The sequence below is a fragment of the Melozone crissalis genome, unplaced genomic scaffold (assembly GCF_028551555.1).
Source record: "Melozone crissalis strain CALT ecotype California unplaced genomic scaffold, PUWL_Pcris_2 ptg000061l_1, whole genome shotgun sequence".
NCBI lineage: Eukaryota > Metazoa > Chordata > Aves > Passeriformes > Passerellidae > Melozone > Melozone crissalis.
The window spans coordinates 19,154,053-19,179,559 of record NW_026535839.1 but is presented as its reverse complement, the minus strand read 5'-3'; positions in this window follow the sequence as shown (position 1 = coordinate 19,179,559).

Genomic DNA, 25,507 nt, shown 5'->3' with positions numbered 1-25,507 from the left:
GCCAGCCCCATCCCCAGGCTCATGGGATCCCAGAACCACAGAATTGGCTGAGCTGGGAGGGACCCATCAGGATCCTCCAGTCCAACTGCTGGCCCTGCACAGAACACCCCAACAATGCCAGCCTGGGCCTGGCAGCGCTGTCCAAACACTGCTGGAGCTCAGAGAGCCCTGGAGCTGGGACCCTTCCCTGGGGAGCCTGGGCAGGGCCCCAGCAGCCTCTGGGCAAAAAACCTTTTCCTGACATCCAACCTGAGCCTGCCCCGACTCAGCTGCAGCCGTTCCCTCCACTCCTGTCCCTGGGCACCAGAGGGAAGAGGTTCCCACAGCCCCAGGCAGGGACCCGCTCCCAAGGCTGTTGCCATGGCCCCCAGGGCTGGGACCAGCTGGGATGCTCGGTTTCCACAGGCCAGGGTTCAGGAATGGGATTCCTGAACTTCCTGCTCTTGCTAAAACCACGCTGCCCTTGCTGCCCTCCCACCTCTTGTAGAAAGAAAAAAAGGCAAAGATCCCAGGCTGGGATAAGAACAATTTATTGGGAACAGAAACAAGATAAGGAAGAAACAAGAACAGAAATAATACCGGTAACAGAAGGGATAAATTAAAGGGAAAACGACAACACAACTGACTGTCTCTTCCCGGCCACAATTTCCCACTGCCTGGAAAGGACACCCTTCTCAGGAGAGAGAGATAGAGAGAGAGAGAGAGAGAGAGTCCCTTTCCTGCCCCTGGCAATGTCCTGAGGTGGGAGAGAATGTAATGACATGGTCATGCCCAGAACCACATGTGTTTTTTCAGAGCCACATCATGTCCATTGGCAAGGGCAGGAAAAGGTACAGGTGTTTTCCCAGCCTGGATCATGGGGAACATGGATCACCAGGGCTCTGCTTAACATGGGTCCTCCATGGGGGTTGAAGTTGGAGCAGTGCACGAAGTTCCTCCTGCACTTGGGGCATTGGCAGGGCTTACTTTACCGGTGCCTCCTTTGGTGACTGGTCAAGTGAGAGCTCCGGGCAAAGCTCTTCCCACACTGGGGACACTCGTAGGGCCTCTCCCCAGTGTGAATGCGCCGGTGTCTGATGAGGTGGGAGCTGCGCTTGAAGCCCTTCCCACAGTCAGGGCAGCAGAAGGGCCTCTCATCCGTGTGAATCTGCTGGTGCAGGAGGAGATTGGAGCTGGTCTGAAACCTCTTCCCACACTCAGGACACTCATAGGGCCTCTCCGCAGTGTGGATGTGTTGGTGGATCACAAGGTTGGATCTGTAGCTGAAGCCCTTCCCACATTCTCCACACTCATAGGGCCATTCCCCACTGTGGATCATCTGGTGGCAGATCAGGGTGCTGCTCTGCCTGAAGCTCTTCCCACACTCCAAGCACTTGTGGGGCTTCTCCCCATCATGAAGCTGCTCCTGGGCCATCAGCTCCAAGAACTGGCTGAAGCATTGTCCACCTTCCTGGCTCTGGATAAGTCTTTCCTCCTCAGAGCACCCTGGGCTGGGTTTGGAGCCCCTCTTCCTGCAGAATCTCTGGGGATTTTCCTCCCCTTAGAATTCTGCACTGTGGAGTCAATCAAAACTGCCTCTTCCATGAGGTTCTGCCAAGGAGATTTTTCCTCCCTGGTCTCCATCATCAGCTTTTTGTTTGGGGCATGAAGGGCAAGGAGAAGATGGGATTTGCCTCCATTCCAGAGGGAAGGGGAAGGAGATTCCCCCAGTGCATCCCCGGCAGGACGGTCTTGGCACCAAGGTTGTCCTGCAGCCGGGGGCTGTGCTGGGCTGGGAGATGGAGCAGAAGAGAGGGGGAAAGGGGTCACTGATTTCCTCCTCACCTGCCTGGGTGTCCCAGGGCTCCTTCCTCTTCCTCGCAGCCTCCTCCTCCATCCAATCAAGATTTGGGAATGGGAAATCCTGTTCTGGGAAGAAAACAAAGGGTGCGCACATTGTCTTTGGTTGTGGTTTGAAGGCAAACCTGGGGGAGAGTCTAAGTCAGAATTACAATTTAATAAGAAAGTGAAGACCAAGGCAATGATACAGAAACCCTGCCTTAAACTGACAGAGTCAGGATATAACCTGACACCCTGGTGGTGAGGGTGGTGGCAGCAGTGCCATTAAATGGTGGCTGCAGTCCTGTTGGAGTGATGAACGTGATTCTGTCAGAGCAGTGATCCTGCAGAAGGGTCTGGTCTTCCTCTGAAGGTCCAGTGGTGGTTATGGAGCTCTTGTCCTCTGGCAATCCAGTAGCCAAGGTGCTCCTGGTGTTGCAAGGCTCAGCTTATATCCAGGTAGGAATGCTTGGATCCTCCCCCTGGGCGGAGCATCTCACAATGGGATGATGGAATTTTATCAGCCCTGCAGTGACACTCAATGGCCCATTCACAGAAGATATCTCCCCTGGAGGGCGTTATCAGGGCTGAGTCATGGAAGAGATAAAGAACACTGCTGCACCTGTATATAGCAGTTGATGAAGGTGGGGATTGAAAACATGCATTTGGTTACATCTTGCATGGCAACCTGAAGAAGCTCAGCTCAAGTAGCTCAATTCCCAAATAACTCCAGAATTCACAGGCTTGTGGGCTTTGTCAAATGTGAGAATCATTATTCTCTTCATTCCTGTCACCTTTTTGACAGCTACACTGAGTTTCCCCTTCCTTTTAATAATATTTGTATTGGGCCAAATTTGCACTTTGCTTTTATTGGAACCTGCCAGCAGCTGATCTGTAGCTATGCAGGAACCAATGTAATTTGGAATTGCCGCAGAATTGCTTCTATTGTCAGTTTATTCATGTTTGGGATTTGTGTTTTCATCACATGTGACTTGTGGGAAATCAAATATTCATCAAGGTATTTTTTGTAGGATAAAGTTTGATTTCTGCCAAGTTTATTTTGACCAGTGCCGAGGAGATGCTCAAGGGGTCTCTGTGCCTCTCACCCTGGGGGATGCTTGGGAGGGGTTTGGGGAGTTGTCCTTGTCTCTGGCACCCCAGGCTATTCCCCATGGACTGTCCCTGTCTCTGTCACCACAGGCCATTCCCCAGGGAGGTCCGCGTCCTTCTCATCTGGGACTCTCCCAAGGGGCGATTGTGTCTCCTCTCCCCCCAGAAAAGCTCATCTTAGGGAGCCCGGAGATATCTGGGGCTCGAGTCCAGGATCTGATGGCTCCAAACACACTCCAAAAACTCCTCCTGGAGACCCCTGGTTTGCGTTATTTGGGAATTTAGCTACTTGAGCTGAGCTTCTTCTGGGACTTTCAGCAGCCCCTTGTGTTCTTCACCTTGGAGTGAATGAACCTTGTCAGTCTCACTGGTAACATTTAGTCCCTTTCCTCCAGTGATTTTTACAAACTTTTCAAGGAAGGACAACAAAATATTTTCTTTTTCACTGGTCACTCACAACAGCCATTTTCTTCATCATTTCTCCCCTAAGTTACCCAGGAGGAAGGAGGGACAGTGTCCAAGTTTTCAAGAGTTCTTCCAGAAAGAACCACAACCTCCTCAGAGGAGGGAACCATGCTGTTGTCAAAGGCACTTGGATTCAGAGAACAGCGCCCTGAACCCACTGTGCTAAAATAATGTCACAGTCTGGTTATTCAAATTGTTATAGAGATTCCTCTGCCCCAATTAAGGTGCTAACGAGACCAAATCCAAAATGGATTTTATTAAACATTGAATGTGAGGTAGAGAGAAAGAGGGAAAGAAATAGAAAAGGGGGGAGAGCAACAGAGTGACAGGGACAGAGACCTCCCCTGGAGCAGGGCAAGTGTGAAATTGTCCCCTGTGTACGTGGCCTTCCCGGGGTGGGGGTTTTACAGCTGAGCCTGTTTGGATAAGGGGGGTGGTGTTCACCACCTGAGCAGGGACTACCCCACTGTTTCAGGTTGCCATGCTAGATGTAACAAAATGCATGTTTTCAATCCCCACCTTCATCAACTGCTATAAACAGATGGGGCAGTGTTCTTCATCTCTTCCATGACTCAGCCCTGATAATGCCTTCCAGGGGAGATATCTTCTGCTAATGGGCCATTGAGTGTCACTGCAGGGCTGATAAAATTCCATCATCCCATTGTGAGATGCTCCGCCCAGGGGGAGGATCCAAGCATTCCTACCTGGATATAAGCTGAGCCTTGCAACACCAGGAGCACCTTGGCTACTGGATTGCCAGAGGACAAGAGCTCCATAACCACCACTGGACCTTCAGAGGAAGACCAGACCCTTCTGCAGGATCACTGCTCTGACAGAATCACGTTCATCACTCCAACAGGACTGCAGCCACCATTTAATGGCACTGCTGCCACCACCCTCACCACCAGGGTGTCAGGTTATATCCTGACTCTGTCAGTTTAAGGCAGGGTTTCTGTATCATTGCCTTGGTCTTCACTTTCTTATTAAATTGTAATTCTGACTTAGACTCTCCCCCAGGTTTGCCTTCAAACCACAACCAAAGACAATGTGCGCACCCTTTGTTTTCTTCCCAGAACAGGATTTCCCATTCCCAAATCTTGATTGGATGGAGGAGGAGGCTGCGAGGAAGAGGAAGGAGCCCTGGGACACCCAGGCAGGTGGGGAGGAAGTCAGTGACCCCTTTCCCCCTCTCTCCTGCTCCATCTCCCAGCCCAGCACAGCCCCCGGCTGCAGGACAACCCTGCTGCCAATGCCGTCTTGATAGTGATGCACTGGGGGGATCTCCTTCCCCTTCCCTCTGGCACGTAGGCAAATCCCATCCTCTCCTTGTCCTTCCTCCCCCAGACAAGAAGCTGAGGATGGAGACCACAGAGGAAAAATCTCCTTGGAAGAACCTTGTGGAAGAGGCAGTTTTGATTGACTCCACAGTGCAGAATTACAGTGGGGAGGAAAATCCACGGAGATTCCACAGGAGGACGGGCTCCAAACCCATCCCAGGGTGCTCTGAGGAGGAAAGACCCACCCTGTGCCAGGAAGGTGGACGGAGCTTCAGCCAGAGCTCAGAACGGGTGATCCATGGGCAGCTTCATGATGGGGAGAAGCCCCACAAGTGCTTGGAGTGTGGGAAGAGCTTCAGGCAGAGCAGCACCCTGATCTGCCACCAGATGATCCACAGTGGGGAATGGCCCTACGAGTGTGGAGAATGTGGGACAGGGTTCAGCTGCTGCTCTGCCCTCATCATCCACTTGCGCATCCACACTGGGGAGAGGCCCTACGAGTGTCCCGAGTGTGGGAAGAGGTTTCGGACCAGCTCACATCTCCTCCAGCACCAGCAGATTCACACCGAGGAGAGGCCTTTCCTCTGCCCTGAGTGTGGGAAGGGCTTCAAGCAAAACTCCCACCTCGTCACCCACCGGCGCATTCACACTGGGGAGAGGCCCTATGAGTGCCCAACCTGTGGGAAGAGGTTTCAGAGCAGCTCCAATCTCCTCCTGCACGAGCGGATTCACGGATGAGAGGCCCTTCCCCTGCCCCGACTGTGGGAAGGGCTTCAAGCACAACTCCACCCTCATCATCCACCTGCGCATCCACACTGGGGAGAGGCCCTACAAGTGTCCCCAGTGTGGGAAGAGCTTCACCAGCAGCTCTCACTGGACAAGACACCAACGGAGCCACCAGTAAAGGACGGCCAGCCAATGCCTCAAGTGCAGGAAGAGCTTCATGCACCACTCCAGCTTCATCCCCCATGGGAGAACCCACACTGGGAGAAACCCTGGTGATCCATGTTCCCCATGATCCATGCTGGGAAGACACCTGTCCCTTTTCCTGCCCCTGCCAGTGATATGATGTGGCATTGAAAAACATGAGGGTCTGGCCATGGCTGTGTCATTACATTCACTCCCACCTCAGAACATTTCCAGGTGGGAAAAAGGGACTCTCTCTCTCCCTGAGAAGAAGGGTGTCCTTTCCAGACAGGGGAAATTGTGGCCAGGCAGACCCAGCGAGTTGTGTTTTAGTTTTCCCTGTAAACAGTTTCATTTATCCCTTCTGTTATCAATATTGCTTCTGTTCTCTTTGTCCCTTACCTCATTTCTGTTCCCAATAAATTGTTCTTATCCCAGCCTGGGATCTTTGCCTTTTGTGCTTTCCAGGGGAGGCTGGAGGGCAGCGAGGGCAGCGCGGTTTTAGCAGGAGCAGGAAATTGAGGAATCCCATTCCTGAACCCCAGCCCGTGGAAACCGAGCATCCCAGCTGGTCCCAGCCCTGGGGGCCATGGCAACAGCCTTGGGAGCGGGTCCCTGGCTGGGGCTGTGGGAACCTCTTCCCTCTGGTGCCCAGGGACAGGAGTGGAGGGAACGGCTGCAGCTGAGTCGGGGCAGGCTCAGGTTGGATGTCAGGAAAAGGTTTTTGCCCAGAGGCTGCTGAGGCCCTGCCCAGGCTCCCCAGGGAAGGGTCCCAGCTCCAGGGCTCTCTGAGCTCCAGCAGCGTTTGGACAGCGCTGCCAGGCCCAGGCTGGCATTGTTGGGGTGTTCTGTGCAGGGCCAGCAGTTGGACTGGAGGATCCTGATGGGTCCCTCCCAGCTCTTCCAATTCTGTGGTTCTGGGATCCCATAAACCTGGGGATGGGGCTGCCAATGGTGTCCATGGCAACGGCTCTGGCTGCAGGCCTGAGCTGGTGTCCATGGCAACCACCCCTGGCATGAGGTCTCCATGGAGCTGCCATAGAAACTGACCATAGCAACAGGGGGCTGGGGATTGTTACCATTGAAGCTGACCATAGCAACAGGGAGGTGGGGATGGTTGCCCTGGAAACTGACCATAGCAACAGGGCCCTGGTGATGGTGTCCATGCAATGGTGATGGTTGCCCGTGGCAGTGCTGCCATTCTCTGCTGGGGCACTCGGGGCTCTGGCTGAGCAGCAAAGGTGACCCTGAGCCAGGACCTTTCCTTGCCTGCAGCAAAGCCTCGGCATGCAAAGCCCTTCCTGGGGTTGTGCCCTGCGCCAGGAGGGATTGCGCCAGTGGAGCTGACCCAACATTCCTTCTCCCAGACAGCTTTAGGACACGCAACACAGAGAAGCCAGAGCCCACTCTCAGCTCTGCGCAGCCCTCCAGCAGAATCCTGAGTTTGAAGCAGCCTGGGAACAGGGTTTAGTGTCAGGGGAGGGGAACTCAGAGCCCTTTTCTGCCCTGTGGGCTGGGGCTCTGCATTTCCAACGGCCCTGCAGATGCCTAAGGGACCTTTTTGGCTCAGCTGAGAACAGTTCTGCTCAGAGCCTGTCCTAAACCTGCTTCTCCTGCAAATGTGCCCAATGAACCCCCATTTTTTGCAGCCTGTGGTCTTGTGTGGGTACAGGTGTGACAAGTGAAGGATGGAACAGCTCTGCTGGGGGGAGTTCTCTTGTTTTTTTTGGTTTTTTTTTTGTTTGTTTGGATTGGTTTTTTGTTCTTTGCTTTGATTTGTTTGTTTGCTTTTTGGATTTTGGGGTTTTTTCTCGGTTGCTTTTTTGTTCTTGGTATTTTTTTCTTTTTTAGGTGATGGTTTTGGGGGTTTTTTTGGTATAGTTTAGTTTGGTTTTTTATTAGTTTTCTTTGTTTTTTTGGTTTCTTTTTTAATGAACTCCCCCTGTCAGCTTTGAGCAGAGTTCTGTGACTGTGTCTGACACTTGTCTGTGGCACTGTGCAGTGGCCATGGGGACCTTCCCCAAGGTGTGTGCAGAGGAATCCACATCAGCCCAGGCCGGGGTGGGCAGTGACCGCTCAGTTCCATGGACTGGACACGGCTCTGGATGCTTCCCTTGGAGCGACTGCAGGGAGGGAACACTGGGGCTGTCACCGCTGGGGTGTCACACACAGGAACGCTGGGGCTGTCACCACTGGGGTGTTACACACAGGGCAACACTGGGGCTGTCACCACTGGGGTGTCACACACAGGGCAATGCTGGGGCTGTCACTGCTGGGGTGTCACACACAGGGCAACGCTGGGGCTGCCCCGCTCCTGCCCTGTCCCCAACAGCTCTGCCAGCGCCTCGAGGAGGCACAAAGGCTGAGCCAAAGGGTGAGAATTGCACAAGGGGCTGGGCAGGCAGGGGCCCATTGGGATCAGCCAGTCCAGCCCCCGGCCCTGCACAGACCCCCGAACAATTGCAGCCTGAGCACCCTGGGAGCGGTGTCCAAAAGCCTCTGGAGCTCCGGCAGCCTCGGGGCTGTGCCCATTCCCTGGGGAGCCTGGACAGTTCCCGAGCCCCCTCTGGGGGAAGAAGCTTTTGCTGATCCCCAGCCAAGCCCTGCCCTGGCCCAGCTCCAGCCGTTCCCTTGGGTCCTGTCCTTGCTCACCTGGGCAGAGATCAGAGAAGCTGCCCAGAGAAGCTGTGGCTGCCCCTGGATCCCTGGCAGTGTCCAAGGCCAGGCTGGACAGAGCTTGGAGCAGCTTGGGATAATGGAAGGTGTCCCTGCCCATGGAAGGAGGTGGAATGAGATTAACTTTAAGGTCTCTTTCAAGCCAAGCCATTCTGTGATTCTGTGATTTTGGGAGAGATGCTGAGGTTCTGGCTCAGCTTTATCTCACCAATTGTCTGGACCCAGCAGCAGCCATGGGTGGGATCATCTCCTCCTTCCTCTCCCTGTGGCTGGAACCCACCCAAGGGCAGCAACTGAACAATGTCCCTCATGGGCAGTGAGTGCCAGAAAGGAACATTGCTCCCTAGGGAAATACAATGTCCTTGGACTTCAGCAGAGCATTGAAATGGGCCCCCTCAAGCACCTCAGCACCACTGCAATCTCCTCTTTTTGCACTCAACCCAGATCTCCCAGAGCAGCTGCAGAGGAGTCGCTGTCAGGACGAGGGATGTTTATCAAAGGTTGATGTAGACCAGAACAAGCTCTGGCACCATTCCACATTTTTGTTTGTCACTGGGAAATAAATGCAGATGTCCCCATGCCACAAGCTCAGTCCCCCCATGGTTCCTGTGTTCGGTTTTGCCTCCTGATATGGAGACATAGGAGCTCTCCCAGCTGGACAGGCTGTCAGGAATCTCTTGCTGAGTTTGACACCCTTGGAGAGGGTGAACAAGGAGTTTCCTTGCTGCAGAACACTGTGTGGGTTTTGGAAACAGGCCAGACCTGGAGAAGGCTCCTTCTACAAGCCCTCAGCACCCGGCAATCCCACGTCTTTATTTGTGTGACTGTCTTGTCAGGGCAGAGAGAGGGGAGAGAGGAGCCTCCTTGGGGCAGGGAGAGGAGGCAGAGACACCACAAGCAGGAGTCCCAAATGAATCTGGGCACATCTGGATCCAATGGCTGCAGTAGGTGTGCCATTCCTAAATCCAGTTTGGGAGAGCCACGGCCGTGTTGCTGTGTAAGCTCTGAGGTATCTGATGGTGGGAGAGGCTCAGGTTTGTCCTGTTTGCATCCCCGGTTCTTGCAGAGGCGCTGTCAAACAGCGCCAGGGGATACTCTTGGCACTGACCCTGGCACGGCTCAGGGCTCAGCTTTCCTCCATCAATCCCACTTCAGAGCTTCACTCTGGTGGGGAGGTGTCAGTGGGTGAGGAGCAGCACAATCCAGAGAATTGGAGGATGGTTTTATGTTGGTAATTCTGGGAATGGGTTTCTCTGGCAGGATGCTGGATACCAGGGATTTCTGCCCTCCCTTCTCAGGAGAGTTTGGGTTTCTCCTGTCAGTGCTGTTCCACAGCTCCCACCATCCCTACTCCTTCCATTGACACTTCCCCAGCTTCCCAGTGGCCTTTCTGAGGATAAAGAAAGGAACGTCCGTGGTGGCACCCATTGGCTGCCTGGGACTCCAGCTGTTCTTGGAGCTGCAGCATGTCCAGCACAGCTGCTCTCAGTGGGGCTGGGCCTTGGTTCAGGCCCCACAGTCCCTGTCAGTGCCCACTCCCCACTGGGCTCACGCTCTGGCCGTGGGGGGCTGCTGAAGGCTCAGCGGCCCTAGCTGAGCACTCCCAGCTCTGCAGCTCCTGACTCATCCCAGGGATGGGGTCCCACAGCCCCGGTCGGGGCCGTGTTGCCCACGGGGCCCTGGTTTGGGGTGGCCATGGGTACCTGCTGTTCCTCCTCCCTCAGCAGCCCCACAGCAGAAGGGTGCCCAGGCAAGGGATTCAGCTGTGCCATTCCCTCTCTCTGCAGCAGCTCTCCCAAAAGTCCTTTGGGCTCCCTGAAATCCTGTCTCCTGAGGTGATCCATGCCAGGCAGTCCCAGGGCCTCTGGGCCAGTCCCAGTGGGTGTTTTTGCCATTCCCAGTCGTGGTCACTTCAGCTGCTGATGTGCTCAGGCCTGAGTAGCAGCCCTCAGCCAGAGCTAGCTTACAGGACAAACCCTGGGCATTATGTGACTGACACCATCAGTTTTCGTTGGCTAAAAATAGATGACCCAGATGCTTCTGCCAGCAGTTTAACACCAAACCAGCTGCTTTGGAGACTTTCACATATCTTGTGTAGTTACCTGCAAGAAAGGTATCATTTAAATAAATTTTCCCAACTGACATGAATAGAGGCTTGTAGGATGTTTTAGGGGAAACCCTCCAAGCTGAGGATTGGGCTCCGGCCAAGCCCTGGCCTGTTCTGCTCAGGAAAAATGCCACGAGACCCAGGAGTTTACGTGTGTCCTAGGGAAACAGAAAACTCAGGCTCAGGTCTACAGAATAATTTGCAGTGTTGAATTACAGCTTGGGCAGAGATTGGGACTCTGGCAAATAATATCATTAGTGTCTCAGTTTCTGCATTTGCACATTGCATCATAAAGGCACCACACTCAAAGATGAGGGTCAGATACCCAACCTGCCAGTAAATACAGCTGCATGTACCCACAAATCCTACAGATAGCTTACAGACATTAGAAATCTCAGGTCTAAAACCAGAAATGAAGGCAGACCCTGAGCACACATGGAGATGAGCAAGCACATACCTACTGTACACACTGTGTATGAAGTATGGGGGACAATTCAGAACAATGTTCTCACCTCGCTGGTAACTGCCAAGCAAACCTCACCAAGTCTACAGAGCAGGAGCTCTGAATGGGACCCAGCCAGGTGTTGGATGGTGAAGAGTCCCTTCTCCTTCAGCTCTCTGAAAGGCAGAAGATTGATTTTTCTCTCCACCAAGGCAGCACCCTCTGAAATGACCAGGCTGGCAGCTCAGTTGAACAATGGGAGGTGCTTTTCAAGGAGTGCTTAATGAAATCGTGGAACGCATTGCCCCAGGATGTTGTGGCTGTCAAAAGCATTCACAGTCCCAAGAGGCAAAGAGAGGGGTTTCAGAGTGGCCATTTGAGAAGACAGCCTTTGTGAAATCTCTGGCACATGAGGCCCCTCTGTCACTGCTTCCTAGGAGCTGTGAGACCGGGCCATGCTGCTGTTTGTTGTCACCTCCCTGTACCTGTCCCTGAGACACAGTGCCACCGGGCTGTTATTGGGGCATTTTCCTTCTTTGCCAGCCCCAGCAGGCATTCAGCAGGCAGAGTCTGCACTGCCATTCTGGAGCTGAGTTTCCACTCTATGATCTCAGACTCTCTGTCACCCCCTCCACTCCCCCTCACACATTCCCCAAAAAAGCAGCAGGATGTCTGCTGGGACCCCCTCAGCCTGCAGGAAGGCCAAGTGGGTCCTGGCCTCTCCTGACCCACAGCACAGCTTTCTTTCATCCCAGCATGGAAATATAAAAACTGTATTATCACATCACACAGAGGGCCAGGAGCTTTTTATTTTGGCTGCAAGTGTCCACAGGGCATTGGGGAAGAGGAGAAAAGGAGTGTTTTGCAGCAAGCAACCTGGCTGCTCAGGCAGGATGGTAGGAAAAGTGTCTGGAAGCTGCTTTTTAGGACTTTGGTTGTTCTGCTGCAGCTTCTGACAGAGCTGATGGGCAGATCCCAGAGCTGTGGAGAGTTCCTGGGAAATTTGTCCTTGGATCTGTCTACGAATGCTCTCCCAGCCATGAACTGCCATCTGTGTCCTGTCCATATGTTACTGCCTTGACTGCTGAGTGTCTGAGGTACCTCTTGAGGCTGCTATGGACTTCCTTCACCAAGGAATAGATTGTGATACAACATCCCTTTCTGCTTCTATTTGGGCACTGACAGAGCCTGGACCACTCTGGCTCGAGCTTGGGCTCTGGCCAAGCAAGATTGCAAATGAGAGCAGCTCATGGTCCTCAGCTCTTCCCTGCTGCTGGGACAGACAGACATGGCCATGGGGACGGAATGGAGCTGCCCCATCTATCAGGTCACTAAGAAGGATGTGAATTCTTCTCTGCCCTGTCACCACCAGTTCTGCCTGGGCTGCATCCTGCAGTGGGCAAAGAGAAATCCAGTGTGTCCACTCTGCAGAAGAATGATAGAAGCTGTCAGGTTTTCTGAGTAGGATGAACAGGACTACATACAATGTGCCATCAGCTCCCCCAAACAATTGCTAGAGTCCAGCAGGGAGAGAGCCTGGCCACCTTGCTGAAAACAGCCCCCCAGACCCTGTAATGGCTGCTCCATCTTCCCCAGAGGGAACACTGTCCCTAGCTGAGCAGGGGGCTGCAGGACCAGAGCCTGTGGATGGCCTCCTGCCCAAGGAGTGGGCCGGATTTTTCAAATAACAATGTCATCTACTGGCCCAAAGGTGGCCCTGGCTGCAGCAGAAGCTGGAGGGAATATGCCAGCACCAGGGATGGCTGGTTAAGGAATTCATAGAGCAGCATCCTGCATGCCCTCTGTGCCTATGGTCAAGTTGCCGAAATCTTGGTGCTAGTACTGCAGCTTCTCCTCTGTAGGAGTCTGAATTGCTGCTAGCAGAGTCCAGGGTAAAGAAGCAAAAAGGACCTTTGCATAATCTCCACAGATGTTTTATTCAGCTGTGCAGGGAGATGTTCAGGTCCCAGCACCCACACACAGAGGGTCTCACTTTGTCTCCACAGGGGTCTGGGGGCTGACCCTGCTCTCGGGGCAGTACAAAGATAAGGGGGCATCAGGGAATCAGGGAATAGGGAAGGTGTGGCTCAGGAACACAGGAACAGACACAGGAACAGGGGAAGGAGCCAATGGGGTCTAACAGCTTTTTGAGGGAAGCTTCTTGTGTCTCCCTAGACCAGGGAATGCCTCCCCAGGGTCTTCCCCATGTTTTTTCCTGAAGGATCAACTGAATCAACACAAAATGAGAAAAACAATCAAAAGCACTCATAAGACAATCGTTGAAAATACAAACAATTCAGAGTTCCCAATGTGCCAACAGATTTCTTGGAGTGTCTTAGATCTGGCAGGAGGGGTGCAGGGTTTTCTTAGCACAGTTTATCAGGAAGCTGAGTCACACATACTGAACCTCTGGTCCATGGCCTCCTCACTGCCATCGTGCAGCAAGGAGGCCCAGAGGCTGCTGTGCTCTGGTCCTGTCAGGGATGAACACAGAGGCTCTGTGGCCAGTGCCAGCTCCAGCTCCAGCAGCTCACAAGAGGAGACTCCTTCCAGAAGCTCTGCTGGCTCCAGTGTGGCAGACCAGCAGAGCCCACTGGAAGCCACCCTCCATTGCAGCCACCCCCAGCTGCGCCCATCATCACTGCAGAGCAGGAGCTGCCCCAGAGGAGCCACGGCAGGAGCTCATGGCAGTGGCAGGTCCCTGTGCCCAGGGCAGAGCCACAGAACCACTGCTCCTGCCTGGGACAGGGGCTGCTCACCCTGGTGTCCCACCAAGAGCAGGGATCCTGGGCCCCAAACTCTGCCCAGCCCTGCAAAAGGCCACCCCGCCAGCAGTGCCAGCAAGGTTCCTGCAGCCATTCAGTCAAATCAGAGGAAACAAATGTCTCTTCAGCTGACACAGTCTCTGCACACAGCTTTCTCCCCCTTCTCCTGGTGCCTTTCCCTGACTCCAGCAAGAGCTGCAGGAAATGCTGTGTGAGCCATGATGATGGAAGAGCTACTGATAAAAAAACAGGGGGGATGCTTTCAGATGAGTCATGAATGGAAGATTGACCAACCTTTCAGCCAATGGTATGCCAAAAGTTTCCATTCTTTAACTAATTGACTGCAATAAATTAGTAAAAAGAAAGATACAGAAACAAATTAGGTCTCCCACAGCTGCTGGCTTTCCTCAGGCCCCATGGTCTATGTATTGCTAGACTTACTTCATTTAGGCAGAATATTAACTGCCCTGACTTGTTGGAGACTGACCACAAGGTCTAATCTGTGGTGGGCAGTCACTAAAATTAGCTCAGCAGAGGCATCTTCAGCTGTCCAAGTGTAGCAGAAATACATATTCTCTGCTTCATGACTGTGTGGCAACATCTGCTGGTGTGGATTTGTCAGCGTTGCTTCATGGATTACTCCTGGGAAGGAATTGTGTGCACAGGCACAGTGTGATGGCTTCAATCTCCTCTAATTACTCCAATCGGATGATGGCCATAACTTTTAGGCAAAAAGCATCATGACAGAATAATTTACAATATTCTCCAAACTATTCCTGTGGTTTTGATTTTCTTACTGATTAGGTTCAGTGTCTGGCCTCAAGAAATCAGTCCAGAAAGAACAGGCAAACCTCAGCTTGCAAGTTAGAGTGCAAGTCTTTAATCTGCCATTTTTGCAGCATGTACAAACAACTTTTCAACATATTTGCGAAAAAATGTCTTAGTTCTTGCTATACCTATCCAGAACCTGACTGTCTCCTTGTTTTATTTTGATTTGAGATCCAAGCATGATTTTTTTCTGGACAGGAAAGTAAGAACCAGCTGCAAATACAGACTACAAGTGTGCATCTATACTGCAGGAACTGAGCTGTAGCTTGGAATTAAAGGTAAGAAGTGATGCCATGGTAAATGTGAACATTTAGTGCTGGCATAGGAGCCTTCTGCAATGCCCCACCAACCCATGGTTCACATTGCTACAAACTCTCTTTCCGATGTTACAAAGAGTGTTGAAGAGCTGGCTGTAAGTAAAAAAAATAGCCAGAATGTTAATTTTTGTTAATATGGCAAACAATGACCATCTAATAATTCAGAGCTCATAGAAGTGAGTATTCAGATTTCCACTTAGTATGTGCAGGCAGTTTTAATTTGAAATCAACAGGTTTATCCAAATCAAGTTATCCATAGGAATTAATTTGCTCTATGGTCTACCTAAAAATGCCTCATTGTCTGATAAGTTTAGTAGAAATTTGCAAAGTCAACAGTCCACAGATTTTCATTTCTTGTTCAGTGGCTATTCTGCAGGAAAGCTTTTATAGACTAATGAGTTTGGATGTAATTAAAATGCCAGCACATTTCATCTAGCCATTTTGGTATTAGAACAAAACCATATGACTGGACAGCCTTTTAAAAAAATATTTTGAAATAAATTTTCAAATCAACAGTCTGAGTAGGACTCAGAATAAAAACTCTACCAAACTTCAACTCCATTGGAAGATTCCCTTGTCACCCTGTGAATCAACTCTACATTCAGAAGATTATAAGTCCCAATGATGGTGGTTTTGGTGGTTTTGGTATGGTTAGGAACTGGGGAAGGGTCTTCTTCCTTCTCAGCTCCATGTTGCAGTGCCTTTGGGATGTGGCCTGCTGGTCGTTGTTTGTGCAGCCCTGGTATTTCTCCATGAGGCAGAAAGTGCAATTGCATTTCCAGCCCAAAGCCCGTGAGGAGTGGAGCGTGCAGAGCTGTGCCAGACCCAGGCCAGCAGCTGTGCCGCCAGAGGATTTTGGTTCCTGCCCAGGGCAGCTGGTGCATCTCTGCCGTGAGTGCCTCCCCTTGCCAGGTGCCCATGGACAGCAGGTGCAGGGTTCTGCACGGGGCATGGAACAGGGTGGGGATGTCTGCTGGCAACAGAGGGCAGCGGAGAGCAAACAGTCCAGGATGTTCCTGGAGTGTGTGACAGAGAACTCCTGACACAGCTGGTGACTGAGCCAGTGAGGGAAGGCACTGCTGGCCCTGCTCTTTGTGAGGAGAGAAGGGCTGCTGGGTGACAGGAGGGTTGGAGGCGACCTTGGGCTCAGGGATCACAAAATGCTTGTGTTTGGTTCCCAGAGAAGGAACAAGAGATATTGGGGAAGTGTTGACGTGCAACAAATTGTGAACTTTTTAAGATTTAACAGGCAGTGCTTAGTCGTACCTTCCCTCACACCAGTGGTTAATGTGTGCAAGTGGATGGCTTAGCCTTGAGAATAAAGACAGTGGGCCTACTGAGGAGGTAGCTGCAATGCATTCAAGGAGAAGAAGGCTCTTAACCATGGGAGGAGAATTTGAGGAACGGAATGGTCACCACATGACCACCAGAGACCCTCAAGAGACCCCTACTCTAAATGTCAGTAATTTTGGGGAAGTGATTTAAACATGTCAAATACTTTGGGAGAATGTTTAGCCTGTGAGTTTGAGCAAAGTAATGAATAAAAGTAATGAAAGTAATGTCTTAGTTCCGTGGATACTAACACGTGGGTGTGCATGTTTCAGGGGAGTGATTCCTGCACACCCAGCACTGAAATAAAGTAATGCCTCTTTTCTCACACTGAGCTGGCAGTGTGGATCGTGCCCTGCTTGGTAACTTTCATTTTGGTCATTTCTATTGAAGCATAAAGAATGGTTGAAATTAAATCTTTTCTACCTGTTTCCTTCTGGTTTACCTGTTTGAAGGTTAAAATTCTGTGCTGCAGGTGTGCTGGGTGTGTGCAGAGCAGTGCAGCCCCAGAAACCCCTTGGCTTGCCCACAAGTTGTCATGCCTTGTTGCCACATGTGCCCAGCTGTGGCAGGAGAAGGAGCCCGCAGCGCAGTGGGCACCGTGCCCTGCCCAGCCGGGGCTCTCTGGCACAGAGCAGCAGCAGCGCCAGCACCGTTCAACCCGCTCCTGCCTTGGCTTCCCCTGGCACACAGAAGCCTCTGGAAATCAGCACCGCCAGTGGCGTTCCCAGCTTGGAGCAGCTGCTGCTGGCGGGCAGATGCTGCCAGTTCGACTGCTGCCAAAGGGGAAGAAAGACAGAGATGTACACGCACCAGAGCCCTGGGCATGTCCAGTAAAGGTGCAAATATGTGGGGAGTTTTGTTAGGAAGGATTTCAGCTGTGATGCCAACAATGGCTTCACTCCTGGTTCTGTGTGTTCTGGACGAGTAATACAATGGTTGGCTCTGACAATTAAGAAGTAGATGTTATGTGGATGTTCAAATGTGTAGTGATGATATTGTAATATATCCTCCCATAGTCCTCTTTCCCATCCCCCTTGTAATAGCCTTGGTAGTCAGGGCATTTGGGGAGGGCTGGCTTGTGACCAGCAGGCAGGGTGTAACAACACCTGACCTCCAGTCAGGATGCAAGAAAGTAATCTCCACCAATGGACAGCAGAGAAAGAGTTGACTGACAAAACTTTTAGAGGGGCTAAGGGTATAAAAGGCAGAGCATCCTTTTGTAGATGAGCACATGGCTGCTAGTCACAGAGACTCCCAATGCTGCAATTTTTCCTTATTCAGTCATTTGTTAAGGTTTACTAAACCTTCAAAATGTTAAAAGTGAGAGTCATTTCTCACATGTGCAATGCTGTGGGCCATTTTCTTTGTCTGCCTTCCTTTGCTTGTGTCCCATCTGAGTGCTCAGCTGGGGTACAGGCTGTAGGTGCGTGGGGCACTCCTGAAGTTCCTCTTGGATCCCTGAACAACAGGGTTTGGCCCATGGGGGGAGTTTGTGCTGCTTTGTGACAGAGAAGAACTTCTCAGGCTCTTTTGTGTTTGCTGTAGGGAAGGCTGATTATTGCTGTACATAAATTCACAGACCAACGTGGAGCATTTGCTTTGTGATGTCAGGGCATGGTTGCCACCTTGTCATAGTGACATCAGAAGGTTGCCTTGGTGCGCATTAGGCCTGAGTGTCAGAGCAGCCCTAGAGCTCTCTCTTTCAGGAGAACTTTCCTGGTTGGCACCTTTGTCAGTGGGTAGCTGCCCATTGACAAGAGCATTGTTTCATCTATTTACCTAACTTTCAAAAATAACAATGTTTCACCATCTGGCCAGGGCAGCTTTTGCTGCTTATGGCATTTCTTTTTCTGCGTATTATGTTACCCACTTTGCACGTAAGTAGAGTTTTCCATTCTACTTAGGTTAGGGTGTATCCTAACCTGGATTTTCTATGTCTTCCTGCTCTTTCTTGGTGGCTCAGTTTCTGATTTTGAAAGAGAAAGAGCATTAGGATGCCACTGGTTTGGTAAAGCTCCTGCCAAGAGGTTCAGCTAAAAGGGGGTGTCTGTAGCCACAGGGGCAGAATTTGCAGGGGAACCTGCAGGGCTTCTGTTCCCTCCACGGGAGAGTCTGTGGCAGCAGAGTCTGTCATTTCCTCAGTTTGCTGGGACAAGCAAGACAGCTTTGAAAATGCAGACTGGCAGACCTTCTTGGAATGCCTTTTAAAATCTCTGCAGTTATTCCCAGAACTCAGGGAAAGCTTATTTCTTTTTAAATTTTGTCATGAAAGGATTTAACTCTCTAACTTGACCCTTTACCAAGTGCTTAACTCGTGATTCTCTTTGCAAGGAAATGCAAACTCTAAAGCAGTGAGTCTCTGCCACAGCTCAGAGGGATTTTGGGGAAGCATTTCTGGGCAAGCATTTCCAGCAAATTAAAGAGAATTAGTGCATGCAACTGATTAAAAAAAAACAAACAAACAAACAAACAAAAAAAACCCCCAAAAAAAGACCTGAAGGAGTGAATTTAAAAAGCAGTTTTATGTGTTTTCTAGAACAGGAGCATTGAGTGTTAAAGAACAATTTGGATTTTCTTGGTCATGTTTGTATTCATTTACTGGCTAAACAAGTTGAAGTGTAGGCAAAAACAAGAATATTGTCCTGATCCCTTGCTGGCTGTGTGAATGAAATGTGTCTCCTGGAGGGATGTTACAAAATGGGAAATCTTCCCTGTTTGGGTTGACTTTTCTGTTGGATTCAGCAGCCCAAGCAGTTTTCTCACACCATCTGGTTCATTTTCCCTGCCCACTACAGGTCACCTGAAGTGTGTATTCAGCAGTGCTGATCCTGAGGTGAGTGAGAAAGGAACATTTCATGTTACTGGTGCTTAAGAATTGTAGAGGAAGCTGAGAGCTTGGCCAGTAGCAATAGAGTGTAGAGGGCCAGTTAGGAAGGCTGAAAGAAAATCAATTTTCATGCCTGCAATGAAAATAACAAAGGCATAAGTGGATATTTTAAAATTTCCATCTCAGAGCTTTAAAGAACTACAAATCCAGTTTTGCAGAGAGAACCTTTCTTGCTGACGGCAGATAGGGTGGAATATTTACTTAAGAGCAATTTTCTGTACAGTTGAATTAGACCATTTTGATTTAGTCAGAGTGCCTTACAATTCTATTCTTATCACACTTTATGATATCTACTTAGAAGATGTCATTGTAGAACAGGAAGGCCATCTTGCAATGGTGCCTGCAGTATCTGAAGTGCAATGGGCACCTTTGTGGCTGGGGAGCTGCGTGGGCCAAAAGGATGCAGGGCTGGCGGCCTTGAGCAGCTGAAGATGAGGCAGCGTGGGGCCAGGGGGCCAAGAAGGCCAAGGGCACGGTGGCTGTGCCAGCAGCAGTGGGGCAGCAGGAGCAGGGCAGGGAGCATGGCCCTGTGCTGGGCAGCGCTGTGGCCACAGGTGGAGTGCTGTGTGCAGCTGTGGGCCCTGGGAAGCAGAAAGTCATGGAGGGGCTGCAGCGAGTGCACAGAAGGACAGGGGAGCTGGGCAAGGGGGGGCAGCACAAGGCCAGTGAAGAGGTGCTGAGGGAGCTTTAGCCTGCACAATGGGGGCTCATGAGGGACCTTCAGGGAGACTGCCATAGATCCCTGCCTTAGATCCATAGAGCCAGTGCTCAGCACAAGGGCTGTTTCCCTGCCAAACATCCCTTCACTGCATCCAAGTGCTTTAGACACTGGAGTAGGTAATACTTTCATATTTTGTTTATTTGTTTGTTTGCTAGAAGGAGAAGCCTTGTGCAATTTCTCCTTCTCCAGGGAGCAAGGGAACTTTTTCTCAATCTTTCCTGCCCTTTTCCAGCACTGGCAGAAATTCTGCTAGAATTTTAGTTTTCAAGAAGGCAGTTCTGGATAATGCAGTATTTTTGCACAAGAACACATAGTTTGGGGCAGGGATGTTGGTGCAGAACAAGCTGTTCTGGTGCCAGACCAGCCAGTAGGGCTTGCCCATCATTTTCAAGTTAATGGGTCCTGTGTCTTTTGGCAGCCCAGGGAATCAGTGTGTGTTGTGTTTGGGAATTGAGCAGGAAATTAATGCCCTTGCATTCCAGATGGCCCTCGTAGTTTAGAGGAGCTGGGAGGGGCTGGGCTGCATTTCTGATTCCAGCCACTTCAGCACCATCAGTGTGGTCAAGGGCAAGAGAAGAACTTGCCCGAGCACAGATGCACAAAGAGTGCAGTTCCCAGTGCAATGCTCTGGGTCTGGTTGCATTCCATAAGGACCCACACACTCCAGATTGCCCAAGAGTGTGCATTACTGAAGCAACAGGAGAGCAAGTTCAGGATGGCTGCTGATCGGGGCACTGCTACCGAGTGCTGATGTGTGTAGTGACAGAAAGGACAGTATTGATTCAGGGTGACCCCCACGTGGGGAATAATGTGCTTTGACTCTATGATTTAGAAGGTTAAACAAATGCTTTATTAAGCTATGTTTTATTACACTAGTACTATATTAAAACTATACTAAAAGGATACTATACTAAAAAGCTACTAAAGAAAAACTCGTGACTGTCTCCAGAAAGTCATGACACAGCTTTTATCTAATTAGCTAATCAAGCTAAACAACTATCACTAAAATCCAATTAACAAATCACGTTCAGTAAACAATCACTATAACACATTCTACAGGAACTAAACAACAAGAACAGCCAGTAGAGATAATAATTGTTTTCTCTTCTTCTCTAAGTTTGTCACTACCTTCCCTTAAAAAAAACCTAGGAGAGGGGATTATATCTCTGTGTTCAAAGAATATAAATACCACAGTACAGTAAAGAGAGATTATAAAAGTGAGATCTGTCTATCTATATATCTATTTGAATCTTCCTGACTCTGCTCCAAAGCAGTGGAGGATGCAAAGCTCACCTAAAGGCATCCCTTCAGGAGAGGAGTAGAGACAAGTTCCACTGACTGATCCTGAGCAGGCAGAGATGTTTCCCCCTCCAGAGATGGTTGTTTTTTCCCCTCCTGTTTTCCTCTTCCAGCCTCTTGTGCCCTGAAGCCTTCTTTTTATCCTTTAAATTTTTGCATGTCCTGAGGCAGTGGAACTATCCCATGCTGTAGCTGGGGTCTGGTGACTTTGCTCATACATGCCATACATGACACATGGTTTCCTTCGCTGGCATCCCCAGGGTTGTGTAGGTGCATTCGTTAATGGGGCCTTATGAGAAACTCTGTTACTGCTGGTCAGAATTCTCAGTTGACAAAAGAGGGAGAAGAAACACCTTGGTCCTCCTCCATATACTGAGGTGGCCATAGAGGTTCTCTGACTTCCATCAGAGATCTTTGCATGCATCCTCATCTCCTGAATGACCCGGTTTTCTAACAAGAGTGTGGATGTCAGGAAGTCACAAAGCTGGTGCAGGCCTGAAGAGAAGGTGAACTCCAGAAGTGTCTCTCACAAGGAGTGAGCTCAGCCAGGAAGCCCCTGCAGAGCCAGGATGGAGCTGTGGGACAGGGCGGGGTGTCAGTCACTACTGAAAGACAAACAGGACATGGCAGAAGCAGAGGGAGGCTCTCACCAGACCCTTGAAAAATGCCACCCCTTCCCTGTCAGCTGCCTGAGAGGCTGTTGGAGCTTCAGTCCCAGATGGCCCCTGATTGTAGGGCCAGGGTCACTTTGGAATCTGTGCCTCCCCTCAGGCAGAGAACGACCCAGCAGAGCAGCAGCACAGTGCTTTGGGAACGTGTGAGCCCAGCGGCCTTTGAGTCTTGGCCCACAAAGGGCATATGGGAAGCTGAAACCCATCTTCTCTTGCTTTCTGTGCAGGTGCTTCTAGAGAAAGAGCAGGAGCACACTGCCTTATCTGAGATGCCATGCCAGACTCAGGGAGAGCTGTTCCCTGCCTGAGGGCAGGAAGAGCAGCTCAGGCAGCAGGTGGAAGAGCCACAGGAGAATGGCCAGGTGAGCCTGACTGGCCAGGGGACAGAGGGAAGGGCAGGAAGAGGGGCATAAACCAGAGCTCCTGGGACTGAGGAGGCCAGGAGTCCCACAGGCACTGGAAGCACAGAGCCTTGGAATCTGCAGAGATCAGCACCAGGACAGGATGGTTACAGTGGAAGCAGAGCTGGGTAGGGAAGCAGAAAGAAGGGGCTGAATAAATGTGATTTTGAGGCTAAAAGAGGGAAAAGCTGAGCTTGATGGCAGCTCTCAGTCTCTTGCTCTGCTTTTGTTTGTACAGAACATCAAGGCAGAGCCACAAGCAGAGCTGCCTGAAGCTCAGAGTGCCATCATGGCTGCGAAGAGGAGGAATGAAGACATCCAAGAGGAGAAGAATCTCCCTATGCAGAGGGGCAATCAACAAAAACAGGTGAATGAAGGAATGGCAGCCACTCATGAAAGTGAGTCCTTTCCGTTGTTCTTTACAGAGAATTGATGAACAGATGCAGACAGAGCTGCAGGAAATTGAGGCTAGGACCAAGGCAAGGAAGAAGAGGCTAGATTAAAAAATTAAAATGATCAAAGAGAAAATTAATCGCCTCCTTCAGGAGCAAAAGGCTCTAGAAAAGCAAGTGAGTGAAATAGCAATAGGCAGTGCAGTCACCCAAGGGGTGGTTTCTGCCCTCCTTGCCTTTCCAGGGCAGAGCATCAGGGGGTGGGTGATGCCTCTGAGTGCCATCCTGATGAGGCCTCTGTCAGAGCTGCTCTCAAGGACATTTCCTGCTCTGCTGGATCTCAGCTGATGCTCTAGACAGTGGCATTACTCCTCTGGCCATTTAGCCAGCAGTCATCCGAATGAACTCCTGCTGGCTTCTTCCAGGTGACCTTGTTTCTTGAGGTGTTTTTGCAGGTGAACATGGTCACTCACACAGATTTGGAATACGAGCTACAAGCTATCTGTATCCCTTGTGAATCATCTGCTCCTGTCCTTTTCTTTACTTTCTTCCCAGTCGATGACTCCTGGCTGACGGAGACAAGCTGTAGTCTCTGACTGCTTTGTTCTGTTTGACTTGAGGTGGAAGTGTCGCCATCCTACCTGGCAGCCTGCAGAGAGTTCCAGCAAATGACGGGCAACCAAGAGCCCTGAGGCTGGCATGAGGCCCAGGAACTGAACCATCCAGAGATGCTGCAGGATAAGCTTGTCCCGAGGAAGGTGCAGAAAAAGAGAATTTCATGGCAGGAGGTAGAATGAGGAGCTGCAAATGTATCTGCAGACCTAGGAGGGGGAAAGGAGTCTTTGGGAGGAAGTGGAGTGGTCATTGCTGCAGTCATCCTTTAGAACAAGAAATTGGCTATGAACTCGAGTAAAACCACCTTTGGTTTTGACCATTTGGTTTCACAAGTGGACATCCAAAGCAATCCAGTTGAAGAGCTCTGCATGTGGCTGACAGCAGCTTCCTGAGGGCTTGCATTTCAAATGGCAATCTCTCTTGCATTTCAGGGCAATCTCTGCCACACCTTCCTGACATCAACTCATTTCTTGTCTCAGATCTACACCGACTCTGACACTGAAGCTGCTGCAGCAGCAGCAGTGCCGTCTTAAGGAGCCTTTGCTCCCCAGCTGAAGAAGTGGAGCCTGAGCCCTTGGTTCACCTCCTGTGCTGACCCAGCTGCTACTCAGCAACAGGTGAGTGTGGGTGACTCTCTGGAGCAACAGAATACATCTGGTATCTTTCTTATCTGAGGGACAGTGTGTTGTGTGCACATGTCAGCATAGCTGTACCAAAGGGTTCTGCTCAGTTTAGTATCACAGAAGTGCTGGCAGTGCTCTGAGGCAGCAAGAGAGAGCTCTGGGTGTTCCTGCTGCCTCTGAGGGCAGCTTACACTGCTGGAGTTTGCCTGGGCTTCCCTCTCTGCCGAAGGCAGAAGCAGGGATTGTTCCTGGATCAGCAGAAGGCTGTGACTGCTTGAGTCCCAGCCACTGGCAGAAGCCCTGCTGAGATCAGTCTCTAGGAGAACACATCAAGCCCTTTGTGATTCTGCAGCACAACCCAATGAATCTGCTTCTTGCCCGTAACAGCTGGCAGTGCTGTGCCCTCAGATAAGATCTGGTAGGGTTGAGAAGAGAGCCCAGTGGATTCTGTGTCTACCATCACCTGTTGGGACAAAAAGGGCACTGATCTGCGCCTTGGCGTGGCTGATCTCAAAGCCCATCCTGTTGTGTCCTGAATAGGGGCAACAGCTTGTCCGGGGCTCAGGCTCACTCTGGGTTCTTCCCATCAGTGCCTGTCAGTGCTCATGCTTGGGCTTTGCCAGCCTTGTTGTGGTCACTGCCCTGCCCCTGAGGGCTGGTGGAAATGCAGAGGCTGGAGCCTTCCTTAGCTGGGAGGGTCCTGCTGCTGCCCAGTTGCTGCAGCGCGGAGCTGCCTGAGGCAGCAGCCCCTTCTCTGGGCCGGCTTCTGCCTCGCACGGCCTGGGCTCACAAGAGGGTCAGCATCTCCTCTGGGCAGCTCTCTGTGTCACAGGGGCGCTTGAGGAGCACTGCTGTCCTTTGTGCCCATGCCCGCCGTGCCGAGTTGGGAAGATGGGGACGTGTGCGGTGCCGAGAGGGCGAGTGCAATGGGAGCGACTGATCCGCGCTGTCAGGGTGAAGAGAATCAGCGCGGTTCTTCACGCGGGGCACGGGCAAGGGCGTCTTTGAGCTCAGCCTGCTCATAAAGGGTGAGGGTCCTGATGCTGAAAGCCCCATGGGGATTGGTTCTAGCATGAGCTGCTCTGGTTTACAAACACAGAGGCATTCTTCTGGCAAACTGCTGCAAGGTGGAAAAGATGGGAACACTTGGCAATATTCCTCCTGTTCTGAACTTGGCATCTGTTCAGAGGAATTGATACCAGATGTCCAGGTGCATTTAATCTTAGCAAGGAGGAAACTTTTATAAATCTCACAGTGTTTATTCTCAAGAAAAGAAAGGCACTGTTAGTTCCAGCTCTCCTTAATGTTTCTAGATGACAAACTTACTTGCCTTGGTAGGTATTCTCTTCTGGTCCCAGTCTCCTCTGAATGTATCTCCCTGGGCTTCCCAGTGTGTCTGCTGTCAAGAGGTCTCTCACTTTAAAGGATGCTAGAAATCAGTCTCCGTGCCAGCCACTTGTGCTGTGGGCTTGCTGTTCTTTTCTTGTTGTTCCAGTTGCTGTTCCTGTTGTTGTTAGCCAGCTGTCCACCAAGGGAGGGCTCAGAGCCCCAGACAGTGGGGCTGCCTTTTGTATCTCCTAGAAGGTGTGATCTCTGCTTTAAAGCGAACATCTTGCATTTTGTTTCCCTCAGGGAGAATGGTGAAGATGGAAAATCCTATTCTAAAATACATTGAACTGGAAAATATTGGCAGTGGGTGAGTCCAAGCAATGTTAATTGTACAAAGCTATGCGTCAGGTGTTTTGCTGGTGGAATAGGTATCAAGTGTGAAGTCAGACAAGCTGCAAATGTGTTTAGGCACTGGGCTTAGATTGTCAGTGCTGATCAGAATTTCTAAGTGTGCTCAGAAGGCATT